The following is a 15,184-nucleotide window of genomic DNA, read 5'->3' as shown; positions in this document are numbered from 1 at the left end:
GCCTGTGTACTAAGAAGGCACCCTTGTCAAACTGCCTCACTACCATGGTGACAGTTAATAAGAAATGCACAGATCCACATCTGAACTGGTTAGAGTTCTACTAGTTATTATTATTTTTAAATATGTAGTTTCTCCACTTAGATGAATGATTCTTAATGGTGGTCTCCAATTTTGTCTATGGATTCTCTCTGAGTCTTTCTTTCCTTTCTGGTCTATATTCTTTCCTTGAAGAAAACCAAACCAAAAGCACATGGACCCATCTGTGCTGACCCTGCCCAGTTTGGGAGCTGTCCCCCTGCTCTGGATGGATCAGGCTTCAATTCTTCCTGCATTGTTTGCAAGGACCTCAATTGTCCCAGGTTTCTAAGTTCATCCAATCTGCTAATATTAGGAATATTCCCCAAGGTTAAGGAAAAAATCCTTGATCATGGTTCCCGTCTTCTCTGCGCCCCACTTCATCCTAGCTGTGCCACTGTCCCCTCCTCTCATTTATTCCCCAAGCACCATTATATACACGGGATTGTTTATTACAGACTTTTAATGAAAGCTGAGGAATAACAGAGGAGGTAGTATAATACAGCATAGGACAGGAAATATAAGTACCTGAAAGTTCTTTGGCCATTTTCAATACAAGGAATTTGTTTTTTTCTTCTCAGGGCCTGCTTGCTGCCATTTTGCTCAGACTTCCTTCTCCATCGCTTTCCTGAGCTCTTCAGGTCCAACCTCTGAAATTCTATTATTCTGAGCAACATAATTTTCATTGTCAAACCTCCTTCCATATGAATTGACCACACCAAAAGGCCAACCTTTTATATTCTTTCTCAAGCAAAAGCTCCATTTACCCAAGAAGTGAATTTTGTCCTTCCCCTCGAATGTAAAATAATAGCTAAAAAGAACTATTTTAAAAGTCATTTATTGTTTTTCCCTGTTCACATACTTTTTGGCTTAACTTTCCCATTTGATCTATATATATATTTTTAAAAGATTATTTATTTATTTATTTATTTATTTATTTGACAGACAGAGATCACAAGTAGGCACAGAGGCAGGCAGAGAGAGAGCGAGGAGGAGGAAGCAGGCTCTCTGCTAAGCAGAGAGCCCGATGCGGGACTCGATCCCAGGACCCTGGGATCATGACCTGAGCCGAAGGCAGAGACTTTAAACCATGAGCCACTCAGGCGCCCCCCATTTGATCTATATTTAAGGTACTGTTTTTCTTCAGACTATCTGAAGGACACATGTAAAGTCAAAGTTTCAGAATTATTTTTGCATTATGCATAAGCCATCCATAGGTTTGGGAGAATTCTAGTTCTTTTTTCTTTCTTTCTTTCTTTTTACTTCATTTTCTAATAAGTAATTCCTCAAAGATTCAGAAAAGCTATGGAATGACTTGTGAGTTTCTGATAGTCCTATAAGAGATAAGATAAAGAATAAAAATGGCCTCCCTGTTGAAAACACCCTGCCATATCTGGCATTATCCACAGACCAGGAATGAGGCACCCAGCACAATTTTCATGAAAGAAATCTTTCTATATTCAGTCACAGGAGGAGATGCTTAGGCAGTGACCAAAACTTTGCTTAAGGATAAGAATCTTATCTCTGACTATAGAAAAGTCCAAAGGTGCTAACTACGGGTATCTCTGAGGTAGCCCCAAGTTATGGCTGAATGGCGTCTCCAAAGGAAGGTAACATACAACAATAAGTTCAGCTTTGTGAAGATAGATAGTTCCCTTTGGACAGATCTCAATTTATATATCTCCATATACACCTCCATGAGGCTGTTATGTTTTATGCTGAGCACTGGACTAGGTACCCTGAAGATGTGAGAAAACAATAAAACAAAATCAAGATCCTATAGGAACTTAAAATTCAGAGAGTGAGAAAAGTCTTACTATACATAAGTAAAAATTATGGGATGAAAACCAAAGTAGAATTGATTCAGAGTTTTAGAATTTTAGAACTAGAAGTGTTTTAAAAATCATTCACTGATTTGCAGAAAAAAAAATTGGAGCTCAGAAGGGCTTGTAGTTTGCCTGAAGGCACACAATGAATTAGTGGCAGAGCCCACAGATATTAAGAGGTTTGTCTACCTCACCACATGCAACAACTAGTAAGCATCAATTCGATGCAAGGAAATACAGTGCTTAAGATAACACATGTAAAATGCCTAACACAGAGGTGCCAAGGTGGCTCATTCAGGTGAGTGTGTGACTCTTGATTTCAGCTCAGGTCATGATCTCAGGGTCGTGGGACTGAGCCTTGCATCAAGCTCTGCACTTGGTGGAGTCGGCTTGAGATTCTTTCCCTCTGCCCCTCCCCCCACTAGCACTTGCTCTTTCTCTCTCTCGCTAAAAACAAATAAATAAAAATTTTAAATGCCTACCACAATGTCTGGGACCATCAGCTGTTAAAATAATACTGTTAAAATAATCTTCATCTCATCATCACCATCATCATCATGGCTAAGAGCACAGTTTCTGGTATTAGCCAGATCCTGATGTGAGTCTCAGTTCTGTCACTTGGTGTAAATGTAAATAACCTACTTACCTTACCTAAGCCAGAGTTTCTTAATCTATACAATGGGAATAAAAATAGTGTCTACCTAATAGGACACATACTTCAGTGTATATACTTAAAAACATATGCTGCAACTGTTCAAATAGTATTCATTAACCTATATAAGTAATAACCTATATAAGTATCATAACCTATATAAGTATTCATTAACCTATATAAGTATACTGAGTCAATTAAGAATATAGACAGGGGCGCCTGGGTGGCTCAGTGAGTTAAAGCCTCTGCCTTTGGCTCAGGTCATGATCTCAGGGTCCTGGGATCGAGCCCCGCATTGGGCTCTCTGCTCAGCAGGGAGCCTGCTTCCTCCTTTCTCTCTGCCTGCCTCTCTGCCTACTTGTGATCTCTCTCTCTGCGTCAAATAAATTTTAAAAAGCTTTAAAAAAAAAAAAAAAAGAATACAGACACATAGAGCATTGGTGAATTTTCTCTTTGCTTTGCCTACATGAAAGCCAGAAAGTTAACAAGTACTGAGCTGTCACTGTATACAGATATTAGCACAAAGATGGAACGACAAAAACAGAAGAGATGCTACTTGTAATGTTAGAACACAGAAACTATTACTCTCAACAAGTATATACCAATTACTTACACAATAATGAGTAAGACTGAGTTTGTGCTTTCAAGGAGCTTGCAATCTAGTGGAGGAAGAAAGCAGGCTGTTCCAATATGGAGTGGCATAGATGGAGCAGAGCCAGAGCTTAGAGCTATGGCGGCTCGCAGGACAGCATCCTATCTGGCAATGGTGGAGGTAGGGAAGGGAGTGTCAGAGGTTTCTCAAATAAAAGAAGAAGAAGTTGGCTAAAGATGAGAAGAGTCGGAATGAGCCTGAAGCCACCAACCAGCTGTGGTGGGTGCTCTGAACTGGTTCTCAGCATCCACTCTAATCCTCTAGGTGTGTCTTTGGATCCTGCAGGAGTTCAAGAAGGGAAAAGCACGTTTCCTCCATCTCCCTGCAGTGAGGATTCTGCTTTAGCCAATGAGAAGCACTCGAAAGACGGACCCAAGGCTAGAGCCATGCCCTTTGTTTCTGCTGCAAACTCACCTGTGGACCCATCGGGCTTTCCTGTAGCCATTATTTCAGTGTCCAGGTACTAACTCCCTAGGCGCTGAGAGGTTGTCCCAGGGCCAGCAGGGCTTCCTGACCTTGGATCACAGCTACAGGGGCATGTCTTTGAACTCTACAGCACCAGTGGAGTCCACTGATCACCACCTTTCTGCTTACTGCTGAGGTAGCAGCTCCCACTGGTAGGCCAGAATAGCAATCTTTTCCTGGGAATCATTCCTGGAGGCCCCTAGGGATCCAACCACCCTATCCAATGATTTGCTAAGCTCCTGATTTCCTGTATTAAATTCCTTTTTGCTTAAAATTGTGTGGTTCCCACTTCTTGCACCTAACATATCAACAAAACACGAAAATGTACAATGGGCCACGAATAATAGAGCTTGCGGGGGTTAGTAAACTTCTGTAGTGGGCCAAGATAGTAAATCTGTTAAGCGTTGTGGGCCACTCGTGATCTTCACCTCCCCTCCCTTCCCCTCCTCCGTGCTAAGTGTATTCACATGCTGTGCACCCACATCCAGACATTCCCATTTTGCAAAACTGAAACTCTATGCTTTTCAAATAGTCAGTCCCCAAACTTCTCCCTTTCCCCTCCTCTCCTGGCCCCTGGCAACCACCATTCTATTCTCTGTCCCTATAAATCTGACTACTCTGGATACCTCATGTAAGTGGAATCACACGGGATTTGATTTTTTGTGACTAGCTTGTGTCATCTAACATAATGTCCTCAAAATCCACTCTGTAGCATGTGACAGGATTTCCTTCCTTCCTTCCTTTCTAAGGCTGAATAATATTCCATTGTATGGATATGACACATTTTGTTTATCCATTCCTGTTTATGGATATCTGGGTTGCTCCCACCTCTTGGCTATTGTGAATAGTGCTGTTATAAACATGGGTACATAAATATCTCTTCAAGATCTTGCTTTCAATTCATTTGGATATACACCCAGAAGTGGGATTCCTGGGTCATATGGTAATTCTGATTCTTAACTTTCTGAAGAACCACCACACTGTTTTCCATAGGGGAAGCACTACTTTATATTCCTACCAGCAATGCAAAAGGATTCTAGTTTCTCCACATCCTTTACAACACTTGTTATTTTCTAGCTTTTTGTTTGGAGCTATCCTAATAAGTACAAGGTGACATTTCACTGTGGTTCTGATCGGTGACACTGAACATTGTTTCATATGCTCGTTGCCCATTTGTATATGTTCATTGCCCATTGTGAAATTGGGATATATGTGGTGCCTGGCTGGCTCAGTTGGTAGAATGTATCATTCTTGATCTCAAGGTCATGATCTCAAGCCCCATGCTGGGTGTGGAGCCTACCTAAAACTAAAAAAAGGAAAAAATAAAATCGGGATGTATGTTTTTTGTTGCTGTGTCGTAAGACTTCTTTATATAATGTGGATATTACAACGTTATTCGATATATGATATCCTTGGGTTGTTTTTTCACTCTGCTGCTTAAGCAAGTTCAGTTTTAGTCTATGCTCATGAATGGCAGTGTAGTCTGGAGCAGCTTGCAAGTAGTCTGGCCAGACGTGGAGCTCTCTTTCATCCTAAGCACACTAATAAGAATGAGCCAGGACATCTTTAACTTGGGACACTTCAGGTCTTAGGTACTCTGATTCACTATGATACCAAAAAATCATCCCCATGCCTTTACTTTGAACCAGAACCAGCCAACTTGAGGTTTCTGGGCTGCAGAATTAGAAACAGCATCAAGACTGCATGAGTAAGTGGGAGTCATGGAAATAGATTCACCCGATTCAGGCTTTGCATTGTCTAGTGCCTGCCACTAGAAAACAGAAATCAAACACAATTTCAGTATCTATTTTGCAATCAACACTGCTCTTTTCCACTTCAAACGGTAGTTCAGTTCAGCTTCTTTGAATCTCCATGTTTATTCTGAGAGGATAAAATATCCCAACTCTAGAGATACTAATGATTTCCAGTCAAATGTATGGAGAGTTAGTTAATTCATGACTTAGTCTAAAATGCACATAATACTTGCTCCGAAAACCCTTGCTGATTCTGTATTAGTGGATGAAAACACCATGGCTCAGTGTATTTGCTAAAATATCCTATTTGAAGAGGTAACTTTCTGATGTATAGAAGGTCTATTTCCTCTCCCAAATATTACTGTCTTTTGAAAAAATTTAGGAAGCCTATGTATGCTATTTTTCTGGTCTTCACAAAAAGAAAGTGGGCAAGTTAAGGACAGAGCTGCATCTGGCCAAGGAGAAGAAATGTTATAAATGCAGGATCCTAATTCTCTTCCTGATTTTTATGTTAAGTTGTTGCTATTCAAGTATTTACCCACAATGTTCATCACTGCATTACTTCTAATCATGAATGTCAGGAACAGTGATGTTTATAAATGATTTCAGCTGTAAGTAACAGGAAATCCAAACACAAGTACATTAAAAAAAAAAAAAAAAAAAAAAAAAAAGGTTCTTTCTCATCATTGCAAGAAATCCAAAGATAGGTCATTGCCGGCACTGGTTTAAACATTCTGTTTTCTCAAGGTCAAAAGCCTTGAATTTTCTTGACTTTTCCCTCATGGATGAAAGTTGGCTACTACAGCTCTAGACATCTCACTGCTCACAAAGCAGAAAGAACAGACAAGAAATGGTACCAGTCTGGGCTATCCCATTTTATCTGGAAGGCAATATATGTACGCCTCCCTTTCCTGGAACTTCCCCCTCAACCTCAGTAATCTACACCTTACTTCCTGATGATTAGAATTGATACTAGCCCTAGTTGTAAGAAAGATGAGGAAAACAAACTATATGGGAGTATTTGGTTTTCCTATCCTACAGGCAGGTGAGTAGGAGGAAAACTGGGAATGGGTGTTGGCCTGCTGAGATCAGGGTCTGCCACAGTAAAAACCAGGAAACATCAAAATATCTGAGAATACAAGATGAACTGACTATGATGTACCAAATGAATTCTAGGTGGCTGTTAAAAATTGTGGTACAGGGGTACCTGGATGGCCCATTTGGAAGAGCCTGTGACTCTTGATCTTGAGGTTGTGAGTTTGAGCCCCACTTTGTATAGAGATTAAATAAATAAAACTTAAGAAAAATTGTAGTACAGAAAAATACTTAGGTGTGTGCAAAATTAGTCATAAAATCTTATGAACCAGAAAATTAACATATAAAACAATAAATAAGAAAACATCAAATTTGTTGGGGTAAAATTTACAGTTATTAAAAACTTAAACAGAGGGTGCCTGGGTGACTCAGTTGGTTAAGCAGCTGTCTCGGCTCGGGTCATGGTTCCAGGATCCTGGGATCGAGCCCCACATCCAGCTTCCCGCACAGCAGAGAGCCTGCTTCTCTCTCCGTCTGCCTGCTGCTCTGCTTACTTGTGATCTCTATCTCTCTGTCAAATAAATAAATAAAATCTAAAAAAAACCAACAAAATTAAACAGAGATCTTCAAAAAAACAACAAAACAAAAAACAAAACAAAACAAAAACTAGAACTCACCTTCTGAAAATAATGACTGAGGCCGGGATTTGCACATAGGTGGTTTACTCAAGACCACTCTCAGGAGCAGGGCCTGTGAGGGAAGCAGGACTGGGCAGGGGAAGGTGAACTGCAGAGCACTTACCACAGCGGCTTTAACTGGTCCCATGGGAAATTCCAAGGCTGATTGTGCCAGATTGTTACAGTTCAGGGCCTGTGCCATGCACCTCCACAACTGACCAGTCATTGGATTTCAGCTGCCCCAAGGGAGTGAACATGACCTAGGATGAGGCAGTTTCCTTCACAGAAGGCAGTTTTGGGAGAAATGCAAGTGTGAGTCGTCAGCAGCCAAGACTCCTGGCCGCTGTATCTTGGGATCTGGGCAGCTCACTACAGCATCCACTAGAAATGTCAACAACGATTATCTCTGGGTTTGGGGATTAAGGTTGGTTTTCTCTTTCTCTTTTTTATGTTTTCTAAATTTCCCACAACACACATAGTATTGTCCTAAGGATTAAATGAATTAATTCAAATGAAGCACTTAGCACAATTTCTGGAATACATTAAGTACTGAAATTTAGTTATAATTATTTTTTATGTAGAAATATATGCACATAAAACATTATAAAGAAAAAGCATACATGTGAATATTGTCAAGAAGAAAGTATGAAATAGGATTAAAATAATTATAGACCTTGCTATTCGTTCTGGCTTATTTTGTTTCATCCATGAAATTCTTTCTTATGCTATTGCTTCTTTCTAGCACTGTCCCTCTGAACTTTTTTTTTAAAGATTTTATTTATTTATTTGACAGACAGAAAGAGATCACAAGTAGGCAGAGAGGCAGGTAGAGAGAAAGGAGGAAGCAGGCTCCCTGCTGAGCAGAGAGCCCGATGCGGGGCTCGATCCCAGGACCCTGAGATCATGACCTGAGCCAAAGGCAGAGGCTTAACCCACTGAGCCACCCAGGTACCCCACCCACTGAACTTTTTATAATGCTGGAAATTCAGGTACAGTGCCATCCAGGATAGTAGCCACTAGCCATGGGTGGCTACTGAGCATTTGAAATGTGCCTAATGCAAATGAAGAACTGAATTCCAAATTTTATTTACTTTCAACTCATTTCAATGTAAATAGCCACATATTGCTAGTGGCTACTAAATATTGGACAATGCAGCTCCGTACCAATATTAGCCAAAAGAACAGATCCGAAATATTCTTTCTCTCTTTAAGCTTGGATTAGTTTCTTAACCCATCACCCTAATACATATATTATATATACATATATATGTATAAATAATTATATATGTATAAATGTATTATCCATATACATATATACATTTATACACATATATACATACACATTATATATTTATACATATCATACACATATATATATGTGTAATCTCCTAATCTTTATTTCAAAGTCATGTTATATTAATATGTGCAGAAAAACAAAATGGGAAGTTAATTAATTGTAACAAAAAGTGGCATGTGTTTTTTTTGTGTGTGTGTGTGGGAGATGGTTTGCTTTTTTTTTTTTTTTTTTTAAGAATTTATTTATTTTTTTGACAGAGAGAAATCACAAGTAGGCAGAGAGGCAGGCAGAGAGAGGAGGGAAGCAGGCTCCCCACTGAGCAGAGAGCCGGATGTGGGGCTCAATCCCAGGACCCTGAGATCATGACCTGAGTCGAAGGCAGAGGCTTTAACCCACTGAGCCACCCAGGTGCCCCATAGACTTTTTTTTTTTTTTTAAAGTAATCTCTCCACCCAACATGGGGCTTAAATTCACAACCCTGAGATCAAGAATAGCATACTCTTCCAAATGAGACAACCAGGGGTCCCTGGTCAGACTAGTTTTTATTTTTTTTTTTTACATACAACAAGGAAGGTAATTTAGCTGAAAGTTAGGTGCTGAAGAGCTATATAATGTATCACTACTTGTCTGGTATTTTTTAGTAAATAATCTGAAAAGAAAATGAAGGAGGTTGTCCCATATCAGATATCTGGTTCCTCTTGGTAAGCCGAAAAAGACTTCTCCCTGAAATCATAACTTTCAACCATTCTGTCAACACAGGAAGGAAGATAGCTACAGAAAAAATTTGAAAATGCCTGAATAACAATGTGGACATCTCTGACCTCTGAGGTGGGAGGCATTCATATGGGGGATAAGTCACTCACAGCATCCATGCTCAAGGCAGGAAAGAGACCCAGATCTTGGTTTGCATCCCAGCCCTGTCAGTTACTGCGTGTATTTTGGACACATTGCTTAATTACTACACAAAGGGTGATAACCACACCTCTGAAGGTTTGTTGGAAGATCACTGAAATGTGCAGCACCTGGCACACAGTAACTGTTAAATCAATGAGCTTTATTATTATGTCAATATTATGTCAAGAAAATAGAACAGCAAAAGGGAAATGAGCCCAAATAATATAAAATCTGTGCAATAATTAACTGGCATAATCATTAAGTTGTAAAATTATTGCTGGTGTATGTTACTGTATGTGTCTATCGACCACACATAAAATTTAGTTCACTCTTTATCAGATAAATGACAAGAACAGATGCTTGAATAAAGGAATGAATCATTACCTTGTCCTCTTGCTAATGTTCTTTTGCCCCCAAAATGCATTGTTACCACTAAAATGGTTTTGTCACTGGTACTGTCACTAGGGAAATTTTCAAAGAAGTTGTAAAGAGCAGTATCAAATCAATAGTCTTGAACAGAATTGTTTTTCTAGACTTAAGAAACTAAAACTAAGATACAATTTTTTTTTAAAGATTTTATTTTTTAAAAAACTTTTTACTTAGGGGCGCCTGGGTGGCTCAGTGGGTTAAAGCCTCTGCCTTCGGCTCAGATCACGGTCCCAGGGTCCTGGGATCGAGCCCCGCATCGGGCTCTCTGCTTGGCGGGAAGCCTGCTTCCTCCTCTCTCTGACTGCCTCTCTGCCTACTTGTAACCTCTGTCTGTCAAATAAATAAATTTTTTAAAAATCTTTTAAAAAAAATTACCTATTTATTTAAGAGGGAGAGAAAGGGCGAGCAGTCACAAGCAAGAGAGCACAAGGGACAGGGAAAGGCAGAGGGAGAGGAGAAGGGAGAGGGAGAGGAAGAAGCAGATTCCCCACTGAGCAGGGAGCATGATGCAGGGATCCATCCCAGGGCTAGGGGGTCATGACTTGAGCTGAGGGCAGACACTTAACTGACTGAGCCACCCAGGCAATCCTTAAGATTTTATTTTTTAAGCAATCGCTACACCCAATGAGGGACTCAAACTTACAACCCTGAGATCAAGAGTCACACGCTTTTCCAAATGAGCCAGACAGAGGCCCCAAGAAACAACTTCTTGAGCAGTATTATAAAGGAACACATATGGGCTTCCATCCTTAGACACTTTTAAGCAGACAATGCTCCAGCCGGAAAAGTCATCTGTGGTAGCCAGCCCCCAGGATAGCCTCTACTGACCCTTCCTCCCCAGCACATGCCCTTCATTACTCTTCTGCCCAAATTCAATCCAGGCTGGCCCTGAACATGGCTGACGTGATGTTTGAGTTCCAAGGTTGTGTTATAAAAGGCACTTCAGTTTGTGCTTCGGTCTTTCAGATTGATCACTTGCTCTAGAAGAAGCCAGTTGCCATGCTGTGGGAACACTCAAGCTGTCTGTGGGAAAGCCCATGTGGCCAACAGTCTAAGCCAACTTGCCAGACATGCGAGAGAACTGCCTTGGAAGTGGATTCTCCACTCCAGATTAAGTCTTCAGACAACCACGGCCCTCGCCTACATCTGACTGCAATCTTATAAGACTGAAACAGAAATGCCCAGTTGAAACCCACCTGAATTCCTGACTCCAAAATTGACTGAGAAATAATACATGACTTCCATCATTTGAAGCCACTAAGTTGGTTTTTTTGTTTGTTTGTTTTTGTTTTTTTGTTTTTTTTAAATATTCTCCAAGCCCAATGTGGGGCTCAAACTCATGCAGCAGGCTCTACTGACTGAGCCAGTCAGCCTCCCCAAATACTTTTTTTTTTTTTTAAGATCTTATTTATTTGAGAGAGACAGAGCATGAGCAGAGGGAGGGGGGGAAAAGAAGGAAAGACTCCCCTCTGAGTGCAGAGCCAGATGTGGGCTCAATTCTAGGACCCTGAGATCATGACATGAGCTGAAGGCACACTCTTAGCTAACTGAGCCACCCAAATACTTTTTTTTTTTTTAAAGTAAACTCTACCCCAATGTGGGGTTTGAACTCATCACCCCAAGATCAAAAATCACAAGCTCTACCGATTAAACCCACCTAGCCCCCTTGGTGTGTACTTCTGGGGTTATTTGATATGCAGCAAAAGATAGCTAACATATCATCAATAACAGCTGTTTTTTTTACTACTGTACAAAGTATCCTGCTTATAGGCTGAACCACATGATCATTCCAGATAACTTCTTTATAGCTTTAATTTTTAACAGGTTGACATGTCATTAACTCTATGTCTTTTCCTATAAAATTCTTTTTTTTTAAAGATTTTATTTATTTGAGAGAGAGAGAGAGCACAAGTAGGCAGAGACAGGCAGAGAGAGAAGGGGAAGCAGGCTCCCCACTGAGCAGAGAGCACAATGCAGGGCTAGATTCCAGGACCCTGAGATCATGACCTGAGCTGAAGGCAGAGGCTTTAACCCACTGAGCTACCCAGGACCCCTTCCTATAAAATTCTTTAAAAAAAATTTTGGGGGGGGGCACCTGGGTGTCAGGTTCTCCCTGTTTGGCTCAGGTCATGATCTCAGGGCTCTGGGATTGAGACCCACCTCGGACTCTGTTCAGCAGGGACTCTACTTCTCCCTCTCACTCCCACTGTGCTCCCCTCCCCCTCTCTCAAAGAAAATCTTAAAAAAAAAATTTTAAACAAGATTTTATTCCTTTAGAGAGAGAGCGTGTGGTGGGAGGAGGGAGGGAGAGAGAGTTTCAAGCTGACTTTGCAGTGAGCACAGGGTCCCTTACAGGGTTCAGATCCCATTATCCTGAGATCACAACCTGAGCCAAAACCAAGAGTTGGACGCTTGAATGACTGTGCCTCCCGGGTGCTTCAGCTTTTATTTATTTATACTGGAGAGAGAGTAAGAGGTATGCATATGAGCAGAGGGAAGGACAGGTGGATGGAGAGGAGCTTTTCCTATAAAATTCTTTTTTAATTTTTTTAAGATATTTATTTATTTATTTGACAGAGAGAGAGATCACAAGTAGGCAGAGAGAGAGGAGGAAGCAGGCTCCCTGCCAAGCAGAGAGCCTAATGAGGAACTCGATCCCAGCACCCTGAGATCATGACCTGAGCCAAAGGCAGAGGCTTAACCCACTGAGCCACCCAGGCGTCCTCCTATAAAATTCTTACGTGACGGGGCGCCTGGATGGCTCAACGGGTTAAGCCTCTGCTTTTGGTTTGGGTCATGATCTCAGGGTCCTCGGATCAAGCCCTGCATCGGGCTCTCTGCTCAGCGGGGAGCCTGCTTCCGCCTCTCCCTCTCTGCCTGCCTCTCTGCCTACTTGTCATCTCTGTCAAATAAATAAATAAAATCTTTGAAAAACAAATCTTATGTGACAAGGACAATTAGCCAATCAAATATTTAATGAACATCCACTAAGTTATTATTCTAGGCACTGTGCTGATTAAAAGGTATGATAATGTTATTAATAAAAACAATAGTAAAAATAATGACAGACATGAAAACTAAACATGTATTGTTTTAGTGTTCTAGACACTGTACATATATATATATATACTCTCTCTTAACTTAAATGTATATTGCCAAATGTTTTGCAATTTTTTATGCAATGTTTTTATGACCAGAAAGGTCATACTAAGTTACACTCCATCTGCAATGTTTTAAGAACAAACTCACTGCAGATGTTTATCTACCAGCACTTAAAATTTTTCAAAAAAACCTGATAGGTGAAAAATAGAAGTTTAATCTACATTTCTAGGATTACCAGGTCTTAAAATGTTAAGCACCTTAAAGTTCTGTCTGACATATGTTACGATGTTGGCATTGTGTTTTCTTGACATTTTTATAGTCAAGTCAACCTCTTCCTTTGTACTTTCTTCCAACCCTTTCATAACTAAAAGGCTCTTTCCTATCCCTGGATCAATTAAATTTTCACTTGCATTTGTTTCCTAGTTTATGGTTTTATTTTTTACACATGTAGTTGTATTTTGTGGCAGGACATAGGAATTTTTCCCCCCATAATCGCTTCTCCTTCACTATTAAGTTTTTCTTTGCCCACTGATTTCTGATGCCACCTTTATTATCTTAGTAATTCTTATATTACTTGGGTATGGTTGTGAGCTTTATAATCCTTTCTCATTGTCTGTTGGTTTCAATATTATTAGTACTATGCTTTTTAAAAAAAAAAAAAAAGATTATTTATTTATGAGAGACAGCGGGGAGAGAGGCAGAGACAGAGAGAGAGAGAATCCAGTAGACTCCCTGCTGAGCACAGAGCCTACTAAGTGGCTTGTCTCACAACCCTGAGATCATGACGTGAGCCAATATCAAGTATGGTTTAACTGAGTCACCCAGGGGCCCCCATACTACATTTTTTTTTTATTACTAACTTCTACTCATTCATTAAAAACCATCACATTCTCCTTCTTGGAAGCCTCCCTGATTCTTCCAAAAAGATATGAATGCTGCTTCCTTTTTCACCTTCATAACATAAAATTTTCTCTTGTATCACAGTTAACAGGGTTGATTTTATCCAATTATATTTTTTATTTTATCCAATTATATTTTTGAGAAAATTATATATTTTTATCCAATTATATTTTATTTTTGTATACATTATATTGATACAGTCATTAAAATTTGATTACTGGATTTGCATTAAAAGGTAGTGATGGCAAAACAGGTCTAGCTTGGCAAAAAAACTGAAAACACACAGTTCCTTCATTTCAACAAACATCACTGTGCTACCCCTTCTCAAAAGATTATAAAGGTAAGTGAACCCTAGATTCTGCCTTAGGGAGTTCACCATTAGGGCAAAGAGACATGCGAATATCCAGGATTAAATAGTGTGTCTAGTGTAAAATAATCACACACAAAAAAGGAGAAAAGAAGAAACTGAGCAGGTAGTGGGCAGAGTTTCATTATAGTAGACACAACTATGAGCTGGCTTTATGGTGCTCCTTAAATGTCAAAGGAATTTGTAATTGATTTGAACGACAGTGCATCAGTTTAGAACCTTTAACAGAATTTACATTAATTTAACATTCTTCGGTGCTCGCTTCGGCAGCACATATACTAAAATTTATCCTTCTCTGTATAACTTTTTAAGGAACCCTAACGTAGTTTGTGTAGCATGGCCAAGCTGAAGAGTTCTGCTTGGAAGCGGTTTCCTTAGCGCGAACGTGAGATGCTTTGCACAGGATACAGGTGGAATAAATGCAAAGTGTGTGACTGCGTGAAAATCAGACATGGGGATAAGATATAAACCTTTACCAGTATCAGGTACTATAATCCACTCACCTGCGTTAGTTTAAAAGCTGGTGATTCCTTGATTAAAAGCTGAGATTAAAAGCCTTGATTAAAAGCTGAGAACTGATTCCTTGTGAAAGGACACAGTTCCAGCCACTAGCTTCAACGCTCAGCGCCCTGGAGGCCCAAGGCAGGCTTAACGCAAGCCCACTCCAGATGACAGAGCAAGAACTACTGACGTCATGTAAGCGTGACGTCACCAGCACTGACGCTGTCTCACAGGGAGGGGCCTCTCAGCTCACCTCAGAACGCAGTCAGGTCCGAGGAGCAGCGAGTTGACTGTCTTGCGTTCTGCCCCAAAGGTCCGAATGGTCAGCGCTGCGCGAACCGAAGAGCCGAAGCCGCTCCGGAGCTAACAACGGGCCATTTCCCTCCTTCCTCGGCCCTCACGGGCCTCCTCTCTAAGGCCCCGGCGCGGTCGAGGGAGCGGCGCGCTCACGAGCCCGTCGCTTGCGGCGGTCACGCGCACGCACGCTGGTGCGCACGTTCCCTGAGAACCCGGAAGTGCGAGGGAGAGGAGAGCCACGTGGGTGGAGCTGGATCCCGG

General features: G+C 40.8%; 1 long non-coding RNA gene across 10 annotated transcripts in view; it reads right to left on the bottom strand.

The window, feature by feature from the left end:
- The window catches only part of LOC131838506 (uncharacterized), a 90,399-nt gene extending 75,383 nt beyond the window's left edge, over window positions 1-15,016 (bottom strand). For 9 of the 10 annotated variants that reach the window (XR_009356619.1, XR_009356615.1, XR_009356623.1 and 6 more), the window contains exons 1-3: window positions 14,880-15,016; window positions 7,137-7,396; window positions 604-7,030 (exon numbers count right to left, since the gene is read on the bottom strand). This is a non-coding gene — a long non-coding RNA (uncharacterized LOC131838506). The remainder of the gene's footprint in view (window positions 1-603; window positions 7,031-7,136; window positions 7,397-14,879) is intronic. The other variant, XR_009356617.1, reaches the window with a different exon arrangement.
- Between the last annotated feature and the right edge of the window lie 168 nt (window positions 15,017-15,184).

Source organism: Mustela lutreola, chromosome 8 (assembly GCF_030435805.1).
Source record: "Mustela lutreola isolate mMusLut2 chromosome 8, mMusLut2.pri, whole genome shotgun sequence".
Taxonomy (NCBI): domain Eukaryota; kingdom Metazoa; phylum Chordata; class Mammalia; order Carnivora; family Mustelidae; genus Mustela; species Mustela lutreola.
This window is presented reverse-complemented; position numbering and strand designations above follow the sequence as displayed.